At 36.3% G+C, this 13,812-nt stretch overlaps 1 protein-coding gene across 5 annotated transcripts in view; it reads right to left on the bottom strand.

Moving 5' to 3' along the window:
- The window catches only part of LOC112054536 (ras GTPase-activating protein raskol), a 230,303-nt gene that overhangs the window by 195,198 nt on the left and 21,293 nt on the right, over positions 1 to 13,812 (bottom strand). For 2 of the 5 annotated variants that reach the window (XM_052881287.1, XM_052881288.1), the window contains exon 1: positions 1,557 to 1,723. The exons of 2 other annotated variants lie outside the window; for them this stretch is intronic. The gene's annotated coding sequence lies outside the window, so the exon portion shown is untranslated. Of the gene's footprint in view, positions 1 to 1,556; positions 1,724 to 13,812 lie in introns of those variants that run through there. One more of the 5 variants, XM_052881289.1, reaches the window with a different exon arrangement.

Genomic DNA, 13,812 nt, shown 5'->3' with positions numbered 1-13,812 from the left:
AATTTATTAGTCCAAATGACATTACCGTTGAAATACAAACGTACAAATAAATCACTAATTTCAAACGACTAAAGGATAATATTAGTAATTTAAATTCACTGTCTATTTAGTCTACAATAAATCTTCGCGTTCGTTATCTTTCATCAGAATAGTCTGTATCAAATGTAATATCGATTAAGGCACTAAAACCAATTTAACGAAGCGATGAACTGAAATTGCTACCTTACGTAGTATGTATACGACAAAAACACTTGCCACTTAAGTAAGGTCAATGAACGAAAACAACCAACATTTTCTTGTTTCCTTGTAGCATCTAATAGGATTCCCTATAGGTATTAAAAATTAATAACTAAAGGACCCTGCAACGCAAAGTGAAATTGTGATATTAATCTACACTTCATATTATAAAGAGGTAAAGTTTGTGGTGTTGTAGAGGGTAATCTTTGGATTTACTAAACCGATTTTGAAAAATCTTTTACCACTAGAAAGCGTTATTTGTGACTATTAGGTACTATAATTTGTAACAAAAAATGTAATTTTAACTTACATCTTTAGGGTACTATAATTTGTTAAAATACATCAAAACTCTACGAGATGTTATGTACAGAAAATTCAACAATCTTCTACATAAAATACGCCTATCTATACTTCTGCATTAATAAATATTTTAAAGAATTAAAGTTTCTGGTATTGTAAGGTGTAATGTCTGGATCTATGGAAACGATTTTAAAAAATTCTTTCGTCAGAGAAAGCCACGTTATTCGTGAATGTCATAAGCTACATTTTATCCCCGTACCCTCACGGGAACGGGCACTAGGCGGGTAAAACCGCGAGGCGTCAGATTATATTTAATATTCATTATTAGTATTGTAAACTTAAAATATTAATACTTTTTTGTAAACCATCAAATATAAATAAACATGAAATTATTATAAGAGAATAGACAATCAAACCGCATAGAGAAGTAATGCATCTATCTAAAACATGAGTAATTTCTGAAGAACGATTGCTACAGGTTTCCTGCCCCGAATGCAATCTGAATAGTAATTCCATGAACACTGTATCGGAAAGTTGGCCTCGGAGATAGACATTATGGAATTATTCCCGAGAGATTTGACTCGAAAGTGCCTTCAAGCCAAAGGCATGACCGGTAAATTCGAAACTTGCAACGGACTTATTGAGGATTATAAACCAGGTTTGTAACTAATCAACTAACTTAATGACTTAAAACTGCTAATGGTTTTCTGTTTCTTTTATTGATCTTTGACCATCAAAGGTAATAAGGTTCCATTGCAGGGTTTAATAAATAAAATTGGCATTATAGTTTATTCACACTGCGTCAAAATTAAAAACATCTCCTTTGCATTTCCAGTTATTAGAAAAGTAAGAGTACTAAATTTTGTCTAAGTAATTCGTAAAGCACGCTAAGTTAAATAAAAATAAACCCCAATCCCCAATATTTTCCCCAATTGCCCAGTAATATAATTGAAAATGAACGATTGCGGGACGGCGACCGTAGTTAATTTATTGCTAAAACTCAATCGTGCGATACCAACACTAAACTGACACTTGTACACAATAATTATGTCACAACTTTTACCGCGGCTTTATTCGAATTTCGAATGTTTCGGTTATATTCGAGCACGCGGCGTGGAGCGGTGCGCGTGACGGGTCGCACTCGGCCCGACTGGGACTGGTACCGAGACCGACTCACGACTCAACCGTCCGCCTGACTGGTACACGGAGTACAGGGCGAATGCCATGCCAACTGTACCCGGCGCATGAGTCGCTCATCTGTAAGCACTAAGCAGATGCTCGCCAAATGCAACACCGTTAACAATCGCTTGGTAGAGACCATCACGTTCGCGTACAAGACATGACCAATTACATATTCATGACATTTTGGATCATTACCTTATATTAGCGAGTACAAGCTTCGAAGCACCTTAACTTGGAAAGATTGTGTGCAATTTGAACAATAAAGAAAACTCAAATTTATCTACAACTTAGATACTTCTAGCTGTAGACCGTTTTTTCTTTAAGCTTTATTTACCTTCAAAACCGATCAGTAGGTGTGCTTTTTTAAAAGCTTTTACTTAAACGCTCTAAAAAGAAGAAAATATTTTTTTCTTTCAACATTTTAACTATCAACTTATAACCTCATTATGCACAACTAAAATAATAAAAGCTTGTCGCGCAATTTGAAAATAAACTAGTACCAATTTAATTATGTAAATTGATCTAGTAACTTTATTATATTTCCAATTTTAACTTAATGCTGATAGATAATTAATCCTCGCGACAAACTTTTATTATCATTTAAGTTGTACATAATGAGGATTTAAGTTGATAGTTAAAATGTTGAAAGAAAAAAATATTTTCTTCTTTTTAGAGCGTTTAAATAAAAGCTTTTTTTAAAAAGTTTTTAATCGACTTCCAAAAAGGAGGAGGTTCTACGTTCGGCTGTATGTATGTTTTTTTTATACTTATAATTTAAGGTATGGTACATGCAACGATATTTTATACTACAGATATGTTTTGTGCCTACAAAGTCATCGCAAAAAATGATCCGAATTTAGCTACTCCACTGAGCGCACACATTCACAATTTTGTGTTTAATTCCATTATATTTTAATGTGTATACAGTTTTTCTTTTTACAGTTCCTGAACACATAACTCAAAATATTTGACTTGTATACAGTATTTTTTATTTAACTAAATATCGTAGTTTACTATGAAATTAAGACAATTAGCCGCTTTTTTCACCTATTATAAAATCTTTGGGTAGATGATTGTGTTTAATAAACTCGATTGCACTTCTTTCTTTAATTTTATTTCTTAAAATGGGTACACAAATTGTCATATCAGATGTATTAAGTTACAGTCATTGAGCTTTTAATGCCAATGAGCTTTAAATAGTGTCAACGAACAAACATTTCCAGATGTGCCATCAAAATTATTGCGAAGACGCAGACGTGAGAATTCTTGTCTAAACCGTTGCTACATTTGAAACTATGATACATTGGGGTTAACATTGCCATACAAAATAGAAACAGATGCCCCTCATAAAATTTTGATCGTTGATTTACAATCCTAGACAACTGCTGGGGGACAGAGCGTTTTATCAAAGGATGTCGTCGGTTTTTTGTGACCATTATCGCATAACATAGGGGTGGGCACAATGCGCTTTGCTAATCAAATCCCAGCGCACAGATATCTATCAGCTATCACACGAGCTGCTTATCTCTACAGTAACCGGTTCGAATACGTCGTATTTGCATTTCGCAGTCGCTTCGAGTCAACCATTTTACTACACTCTATGCACAGACTGCATAAATAAACGGACTGGATATTTATTATGATAACTTCTACTGAGTTTTTATTTGGTCTCGTTTGTTATCAACCCATATTCGGCTCACTGCTGAGCTCGAGTCTCCTCTTAGAATGAGAGGGGTTAGGCCAATAGTCCACCACACTGGCCCAATGAGTATTGGCAGACTTCACACACGCAGAGAATTAGGAAAATTCTCTGGTATGCAGGTTTCCTCGCGATGTTTTCCTTCACCGTTTGAGACACGTGATATTTAATTTCTTAAAATGCACACAACTGAAAAGTTGGAGGTGCATGCCCTGGACCGGATTCGAAGCCACACCCTCCAGAATCATAGGCAGAGGTCATATCCACTGGGCTATCACAGATCACAGTATTTGGTCTGGTTGCTAGAATATTTGGCTTCGTAGTTCGGACCACGAGGCCCTGGGTCTAGCTATGAGATATTGAACGACGAATTACTCGTATTTATTTATCAGTTATTTTTTTTTGTTGAGAAGGAATACAATAAGGAACTTAAGCTAACTTATCCTAATACCTATACAAATCATGCCCACGTGGAATGGTGGCAAGAATACTGGCAAGAATGCAGTTTAAAATCAGTTTAAATTCTAGAAGGGAAGTTGCAGGTGTTATGTAGTCGTGTCTAATTAACATCTGATAGTAATGGTTACAAAATCATAAATTATCATCTGAATTCCACAAACCCATATTGGAGCAGCGTCTTATGCCGAAGCTACAAATACCCTCACCTCTGTGAAGGCTGGGCTGATAATGATAAGTTTTTAATATTACTTCACACAGTGGATATTTTAAACGAATATTATTTTGTCTATATCTAGCAGTACAAACAAACAGACTAATTGATTACAAAAAACTATGTGTAAGAGATTTCTCAATATCCAAATTTACGATGCGCGTACCAAGGTAATATAAAAACGAGTTTTGATAAATATTACGGAATGTAGATAGATATAGCTCTCGTATTATCTACGTATATATTTATACTTAAAGTGCCGTTTAAGATATTTCGGATCCAACCTTCCAATAAGTGTTGAATTTTGGATTACCACACCAACAAATAGAAAATAAGGTTCGTGCAATAGTACCTAGACGTACTATGATTATAATGTCAGTCAAAAATAAACCTTAGCTTTATAAGGAGAAAGTGAATCATTTTAAAACTCTACAAAGATAAGTCGCATAGGTACACACGTACTGGCGTTTTAAAACGTTTTACCTACGATAAATCAGAAACATTTTATGAAAAGAAAACATCCACGAGAAAGTCAGTATTTCACAAATCTGACGGGAACCACAGATTTTTCGGGATAAAAAGTAAATATATTACTCCATAACCTCCTCTCCTCTACCTTTCAGTGAAAGTCTCGTTAAAATCGGTTCAACCGTTCCAAAAATTCACCTGGACAAATAGAAAGACAGACAGATAAAATTTTAATAAAGCTTGTTTGGGGTTTGGTGTTAAGATCTATAAGCAATTGAGAACCTTGAAATCACAGACATACACTTCAATTTTATTTATATGTATTGTCCTAGCGGACGTTCATGACTTCGTCCGCCCTCAGACCTTCTTAATCCGGCCCTATCGCAAAATCCTTTCATAGCGGACCTCTACTAACTATAACTTACGTCCCTGCCATCTTTATACGTCAAGCTGTTTTCGTGTTCTTAATGAATGACCGTTCGCATCTATATTATATTAAGATTTAAACCGATAGATGTCTACTGCTGAAAATAAGCCGTCCGTAGGTATTTTAAACAACACAATCCTTGGCTGTCTGATTCTGAGACTCATTTGTAGACGTCCGTCAACATACAAGTAGTTTGGGCACATAAAGAGGTTGAATAAAAGGAGATTAACCAAAAGGGATTCTTAAGCAGGACATATTTAGAAGAGCAAGCCCAATGCGCCTATTCCTGGATGAAATCTAAGTCATTCGCAATAGATGCCAGGTCAAGGTTACCCTAAACCAACGAACATCTATGACAGAATTGATGAGAATGGATGGAGACATGCAAGGGCCGCACAGTAAATAGAAAAATATGACGTCTGCCTATATCCCTCCGGGAATGAGGCGTGATGATATGCATATTATGTGTATCAACGTAGTCGCCATCTGCCTAGTAAATGGCCGGGCAATCGTAGTTTAGAAACCCTAGTAAATGACCCTAACGTCATATTAGACCGATCGGTTTTTTTAACTACATAATACGTTTTTTTTTCTATTCTTTACAAGTTAGCCCTTGACTACAATCTCACCTGATGGTAAGTGATGATGTAATCTAAGATGAAAGCGGACTAAATTGTTAGGAGGAGGATGAAAATCCACACTCCTTTCGGTTTCTACACGACATCGTACCGGAACGCTAAATCGCTTGGCAGTACGTCTTTGTCGGTAGGGTGGTAGCTAGCCACGGCCGAAGCCTCCCACCAGCTAAATCCCCTTTCCCCTACAACCATTTCAACTAAAGTCTCGTTGACGCTACGAGTACGTCAGTAAAATTGTGTCCTAATTTAATATCTATTCAGTAAAATTTAAAATATCTTGTTATAAAATACTAGGCACAACGATTGTTTCACACGGGAAGCCAAGCTTTGTGTAAATATATATATTCAGAGCCCTCGAACTGCTAACCAGCCGCTGCCTTGGGTCAATATTGAATTTAAGCATATTTAAATAGTACCCATCCTACGTAAGATTAGCTTTCCAAATCATATCCCGTACCATTTTATTCTTTTTATGTGTTACCAAATACCTTTACTCATTAGAAATCTAAAGACATAGGTACTTTAATAGCTCGAAAAGTTGAAAATACACTTATTTTATTTTTCAACTAACTAATTTGATTTTTGTGGCGACTTTATAGTTTGTTTTGTCTGGCTGTTCGCGTTAGAATTTCGAAAATAATCAAAAACCTGGACTAGTTCTGACTCTCGTAGATGAGACGAATCACATCATCAAATACGCTCGTACTATTTAAAAAGTGTAACTGCCGAGTTTCAAGCCGACTTTTACAAATAGAATCTGATAGAATTTTTCAAATCGGACCAGTAGTTCCTGAGTTGAGCACGTTCAACCAAACAAACAAACAAACTCTTCAGCTTTATAATATTAGTATAGAAAAAATACGTCTGCAGTCGAAAAGAAATTTAAAGAAACCCGATTTTCCCACAGGAAACAGTCGCAAGCGTTCGCTAGTAGTATACACATTTTTAAAATTTGTACGTATGAAGCCTACCCTTGTTAAAACTTTGTGCACGCCACTGCTCATTCCTACATTATCATCACGCCTCATTACCGTAGGGGTAAACAGGGACCACATCCTCCCATTTGCTACAGTACTTGCTTACCTCCCTTGCTTCTTCCATTCTTATCAATGCTTTCATAAAAGCTCATCTACCTATACAAGGTACTCGATTTGGTTCAGGAACGTTCGCCATGACCTTCTTCCATTTCCTCACCTTTTCCCTTTTGATATAATCTTTTCATTCATCCTCTCTGCGTGCCCAAACCATCTTATAGAACCATCATCATCTTTAACAGCCGATGACTTCCAAACACAACAGTCTCGTTTAAATATTGGATAGAAGCAGGCGTTACTTTGCGGCTATCATGAATATAATATAATGATTTATTTATTTTGCTATCATCCGCGAAAAGCCGACGAACCCATGCGACAACGTCACCCAGGTCCGACAAAATACTCTACGTACGTTTCACCCCGAAACCGGAGCATCCTCAGGGGATGTTGACTCTACAACGTACAGTTGCAAAGTCTCGAGCCGCCAGCATCCAGCGGCTCCTAATTCTTTGCCCATTTGATGTCATCGGTCCTTCTTTTACTAGCTTTTAATAACTAAGTATAAAGACGTGGATCAATTTTTTATTACATGCTCGGTTAATTTTTCAATAGCAGATGATTACTTACTGCGTAGGAGCTGACGGAAACTGAGATGCAAAATTGCCGGGTTATTTATTCTGCGGCCGTCTTGCAGCCAGCAATTAACTAACAATGACACCCACACCGGCACTGACACCGACATAGGCTTTCGCGGTGTTAATGAACTCGGTCATTTGATCATGTTATTCATTTTTATAGTACCGGAGGCCCGCGACTTCGTCCGCGTGAAATTTCGCGAGATCCATGTATCGCTTGGTCCAGTCGTTTCAGAGATTAGCCCAGACAGACAGACAATTTTTTTTGTTTTGATATAGAGTAAATAGGTACCTACCTATGCTACTAACAGAATTTGAGAAAACACAGATATTTTGAAATCAAAGATAAACACTTCAATTTTATTTACCTAAATACATTGATAAATAATTAATTGATAAATATTTAAATATTAGAAAAAGTTTTAATTAGACGTCTAGTAAGACGTCTTTTTCTAGTTCTAGTAATAAAAAGCTATGTCGACATTGTTAATAAAGCTAATAATAAAAGTAGAAACTAAAGATACAAAGCGTGCCATCTAGCGTGAAGTAGAATAATCAGTTAGTTGATCGAGTTGAAACACTGCGCGATCCGTATAACAGTATTTCTAATCACCGATAGGTGGCGCTAGATGTATAACATATAAGTACTGTAGTACTGACATTACTATTATTTTATTCTATTACAGATACTAATTGATGAATGAAATGAAAATGAAGATGAAAAAAATATTATGAAGAAAGAAAACAACACAGAAATATATATTACATTTTTAATCATCACAATCTGTCTGTATTGAAAGAAACCGAAGGAATGATGATTCAGATGGCAGATGCAAGAGCACAAGAGCTGATGTTATATTAATTAATACCTAGTGTTCTCTGACACATAGGTACATGATTTCTGAAAATATGACTATCATAGTTTGTCTTTAATTTAACTTCAATGCATGCAAAGTTTTTGCTTTGCGTCTTTGCGTGCGTAATTGAACCTTCATAGTCCTACTTTTTTCAACCCACAGGTGCATGTAGGTAGATCCGTCACTCCACTATTTGTGCACGTAGGTATCAGCAATTACCTACCTGTTAGAATTCAAAAGTGTATGCATATTGAATAGGAATCTATTGTGTTCTAGTAAGGACAAGTGTTTATGGTTGCCACATTTGGCTCGGAAACGATTTTGTAAATATATTTATGGCCTTAATGTCGCTATGAGACTTAGACCATTAAAAAGAATGGTCTAAGCTATGAGATGTACCCATAACGGTCACTAATTAACTACAACACTAACCATCATCTAAATAAGGATTCTTAACTAGGTATTAAATGCGGCCTAACTCCTAAGGTCATTAGTAGTAAGACAGCTACGTTATTTCATACAATTATCTTCTTTTTAAATGATTTAAATAATTAATTAAATATTTAATTAGGTAAACTGAAATTAGTTTTCTACACTTAGGTATGTACCTAGGTACCCAGACAATTTAAATAAATCAGTAGGTACATACTTAATACGCTTAATTTCATCATTATCAACCCATATTCGGCTCACAGCTGAGCTCGAGTCTACTCTCAGGATGAGAGTGGTTAGACCGATAGTTCACCACGCTGGCCCAATGCGGATGGGCAGACTTTTTCGCAGAAATTTAAGAAAATTCTCTGGTATTCAGGTTTCCTCACAATGTTTTTCCTTCCACGTTTCAGACACGTGATACTTAATTTCTTAAAATGCACTTAACTGAAAAGTTGGAGGTGCATGCCCCGGACCTAATTCGAACCCACACCCTCCGGAATCGGAGGTAAAAGTCATATCCACTGGGCTATACCCTTAATTTAAGTACATATATTTAGTTTATATTACAAACTTCGAGTTACCTACCTACACGAAATACCTATATACCTATATGCTTCATATATTTTATTACTATGATAAGATTTATTTACAAATAAAGATTTATTATTTAAGACAGCTAATGAATTTACGTTTTACTAATTCAGTAGCTTTTAAATATTCACATTCAAATATATTCAAAGCGAGACGTATGTGCATCGAATTACAATGAGATCACAACACACTGTTTTGGCGAAGGCACCGCGTTCGGCAGTTTTACAGCAGGACATGAGGCGTCCTTCCTTCGCTCCACAGTCCTCACCATAGTCTATGGTCCTCGCCCATCCGGTGCGTATCTGTGAGGCTCGAACACCGCACCGTACCGCTTCGATACCGTTAGCAGAGGAGCTAGTTACATGAAACAGCTCTCTCGAAACTATTTCGACAGAGCTGCCATCCATCCCAACCAACTAGTGGTTGAGGCCTGCAACTACACTCCCAACCTTAACACTAACTTCAAGCAGAGGCGTCCCAAAAACGTCCTTTACGATCCAGACGATGACATGACAATGGTTCCCGGGCAACACAATCACAAGCAACACAGCGTCTTCGCCGGCGAAGACGAGGTCCCCGATATCTAACGTCACCCGGACGTGGGTTTTCTAACTCACGATCTCGGGGGCGTCCGGACTGATTCACTCAGATCACGGTTACACCTTCCCGAATGGCCCTCTAAGCGAGATCCGAGTCTCATAGGAGACGCCCTTAGAGAGCCGTTCCGTCCTCTATCTTTATTTCAGCCTTCGGGTCTCATCAGGCGATGCTTCTGCGCTCGCCCAAACACGTACGGTGACGCCGTAGTGGTCCCACATGGAGCCATCGGCACTTACTCAACACGAAAAAAAAATTGCACAGTTAAGATAGGTAGATAGGTAGTAAGATAGGAAGATAGGTAGAAGATAGTGCGTAGGTATAGCTCGCGTTTCGACCTCTAGTAGTCAAACTACTGATATTAATTATGTATACTGTGCCGTTAGTGTTTGCACATCGTGACGACTCATTTTAGGAACACCCGGTCGCTTTCTACATTTGAATACATTTCGTGCGTTGAACCTGATTTATCAGTGATTTACTCGAATAACTGTTATTAATTGCAATTTAATGTTGTATACAAATGCGTTGTTCTTGAAAATAAACCTACGTATGCCTACGTAAGTTTCATTTAAGTATATTGTAAACGCAGCTAGCTAAGATATATTATTTGGGTTGGGTGCATTTAAATTTTCAATTAATTAATACAACTTGATTTTATGCAATTAATTACGACACCTATTCTTCGCAATAATACTAATTATAATATCATTATAAGAATAGAAAATGAACTATTATTCATCAATCGGTGATTATAACTCGAAATTAAGTAAAAATTGCGATTTCTGTCTACATAATCTTATTAATTATTATTTAAGGAATGCCACTGACGATCAAGTAAGCTCACATACCTTTAGTGCTGCAGGCATGTCAGCTAACTTGATCGTCAGTGGCTGACATAAGCCACTTATTGCTCCCGGACGTCTGTTCCTAAATATTATAAATAATACCTGTTTACCTCTGGCGTTACCTGGTAACGTTTACCACTTATAAATCAGTAAAACCTGACTATGCAGTACTAATATCACAGTTTTTATTCATAACTGTTCGCTTTCCTCATCGTTATGTTAATTAGATTAATTACAAAACATTTGTTATGTAATCCGCCGCCAACCTACTGAGCGTGGCCCACCCACTTATTCATGTGTTTATTATGTATTTATCACACCAAGTGAGGCAATGACTCCAAAATATTTCCTACTTGATCGGTAAATTCAGCATCGATAGCGGTTTAAATCCGTGAGGTCTCAGGTTCAATATCCGGCCGTTGAACTATTGTTATAAAAGACTAATAATTCTATACAGCGACTTCCTAAATTACTGTAAATTTAAATTACCGCTAATACTGGTAACTGTAAACTACCTTAAAATTGTGTATATTATTAAACTTATTAAAAACTAGCTGACGCCGTGGGTTCTACCTGCGCGGATCCCGTTCCCGTAGGAATTCAGGGATAATATATAGCGTATAGCCTTCCTCGATAAAACTAACACCGAAAATTTTTTTTAAATCGAACCAGTAGTTCCTGAGATTAGCGCGTTCAATCAAACAAACTCTTCAGCTTTACAATATTAGTATAGATTAGTATTATTCATTATGTAAGTAAATAAGTTAAAACATTTATTCTTTTAACAATGTAGGTTATTGAATGTTGCAATCTCTAATTTCTTTTATTGCATTTTAAGAAATTAAATACCACGTGTCTCAAACGGCGAAGGAAAAACATCGTGAGGAAACCTGCATACCTGAGAATTTTCTTAATTCTCTACGTGTGTGAAGTCTGCTAACATTGGGCCAGCGTGGTGGCCTCTCATTCTGAGAGGAGACTCGTGGTCAATAGTGAGCCGAATATGGTTGTTAAAGGTTGTTAATGATGATGATAAAATTAAATAAAACATATTAACTTAAACCATTACGTATGTATCTACAAAACCACTATGCTATAACCACTGTTCCAAATAATCAGATTATTTAGATTTTATAGACAGCAATAAAGTCTCAAATGCGCGCTATCGTAGCGGATATTTCCATAAATACAGACGTTTCAGGATAACGTAATAAAAATGCAATTGGCGGTAGCACGGCTAGGGTGACGAGGGCGGAGGGAATGAAATTACAGGGGAGTCGCATCTGCCTCCGGAAAACGCAGACGACGACAGGTTCGGAGGGCTTACGTCATTACTACATTGGAACTACTAAACAACTAAAAACAGCAACCGAGTATATAATACAAGTGTATTTAAAATCGTATCTATTTGTTATATTATACAGGTAAAAAAAAACATTTTTTTATTTTTTTTAAAAAATATTTTTTTTTAAATATTTTTTTAAAAATATTTTTTTAATATTTACTTAATGAACATGAATGAATAAATTTGAACGTTTATTTTATTTTATTTATTTATTTTTAAGAAAAAATCAACAGCGTTACCAAGAACACAATTATACAATATTTCCTGCATGTTACAGCCAATTACAGATAGATTTGATTATGAAACACGGCTAAAACTCACGTGATATTACGTCGGAGTATGCCCGACTAGTTTCGAACCCATACGGGGCCCTTAGTCATGAGCTGGTTCTTGCATCGCGGCACGATCCAAACTGACTGACTGACTGACTGAAATACTCCGACGTAATATCACGTGAGTTTTAGCCGTGTTTCATAATCATTTAATATGAATAACACTCACGATAGTTTAAATTCTAAAATACAGATAGATTTATTCAGTTTAGCCGTGATAGCCCAGTGGATATGATCTCTGCCTCCTATTTCGGAGGGTGTGGGTTCGAATCCGGTCCAGGGCATGCACCTCCAACTTTTCAGTTGCATTTCATAAGAAATTAAACATCACGTGTCTGAAGGAAAAACATCGTGAGGAAACCTACTAGAGAAATTTCTTAATTCTCTGCGTGTGTGAAGTCTGCCAATCCGCATTGGGCCAGCGTGGGGGACTATTGGCCTAGCCCCTCTCATTCTGAGAGGAGAGTCGAGCTCAGCAGTGAGCCAAAAATAGGTTGATAATGATGAATGATCATTCAGTTTAGTCAAGCAGCACATATATAGGAAAGTTAAAAAACAATTTGTCTATTTAGTGTAGGTAGGTAGATATCAGAAATTGTTTGAGCGATATTTTTTGACTTTTCTGTTAAACTTCATCTCGTAAGATACAGTATACTACTCGTGGTATAGTCGTACACAAAACCCGTTATCCATTAAAAGGTCACAATCAAATCGTAACTTTTTTTTCCTCAATACGTAAATATGAGATGAATCATAAGGCTTTAAATAAAAAAGACTTATGGAGGTATCCACCTGGGTTGATCACATCATCCGCGATAATAAACCTGTATATATTAAGTACATGATTCACAAAAAACACAACAGTATAAAAATATAAATGTTCAATTAGGTACCTTATGCTGCCATGCACCGACATGTAGTTTGAGGTGAAAAATGATGACCATAGATTATCATTTATGTATTACTAAAAAATTACTAAATCCCTAAATACATAATTAATCATTTCACCGTGGCTAGTTGCCTCGACTGGTGACAGAAGGGCTGGCTCATTTTTTGCGCAAAGGATCAGCCTGGCTGTCCAGCGCGGAAATGCAGCCAGTATTCTTGCCACCATTCCACGTGGGCATGATTTGTATAGTTATTAGGATAAGTTAGCTTAAGTTCCATATTGTATTCTTTCTCAATAAAAAAAAAAACTTAAAAAAAAAGTAAATACATAAATGATAATACTTAGCAAGTTTTCTAAACATTAATATAATAATCAGAGCAGATATTGCAGTTGATTGTAATTTAATTTTAGCCATTTTTAACCGACTTGAAAAAAGGGAGGAAGTTCTCAATTCGAAGCGTATATTTTTTTAGTCATCACTTTGTCATTTTTTAACCAATTTTGAACATTCTTTTTTTGTTTGAAAGAGTATACTTCCAGATTGGTCCTATTTATTTTTTACAAACATCGGTTCAGTAATTTTGTGTTGAAATTACAACTAAATAGGTGAACAAAACTGAAATAGGTG

Source organism: Bicyclus anynana, chromosome 4 (assembly GCF_947172395.1).
Source record: "Bicyclus anynana chromosome 4, ilBicAnyn1.1, whole genome shotgun sequence".
Taxonomy (NCBI): Eukaryota; Metazoa; Arthropoda; class Insecta; order Lepidoptera; family Nymphalidae; genus Bicyclus; species Bicyclus anynana.
The sequence above is the reverse complement of the archived record's forward strand: the minus strand, read 5'-3'. Positions and strand labels throughout refer to the sequence as shown.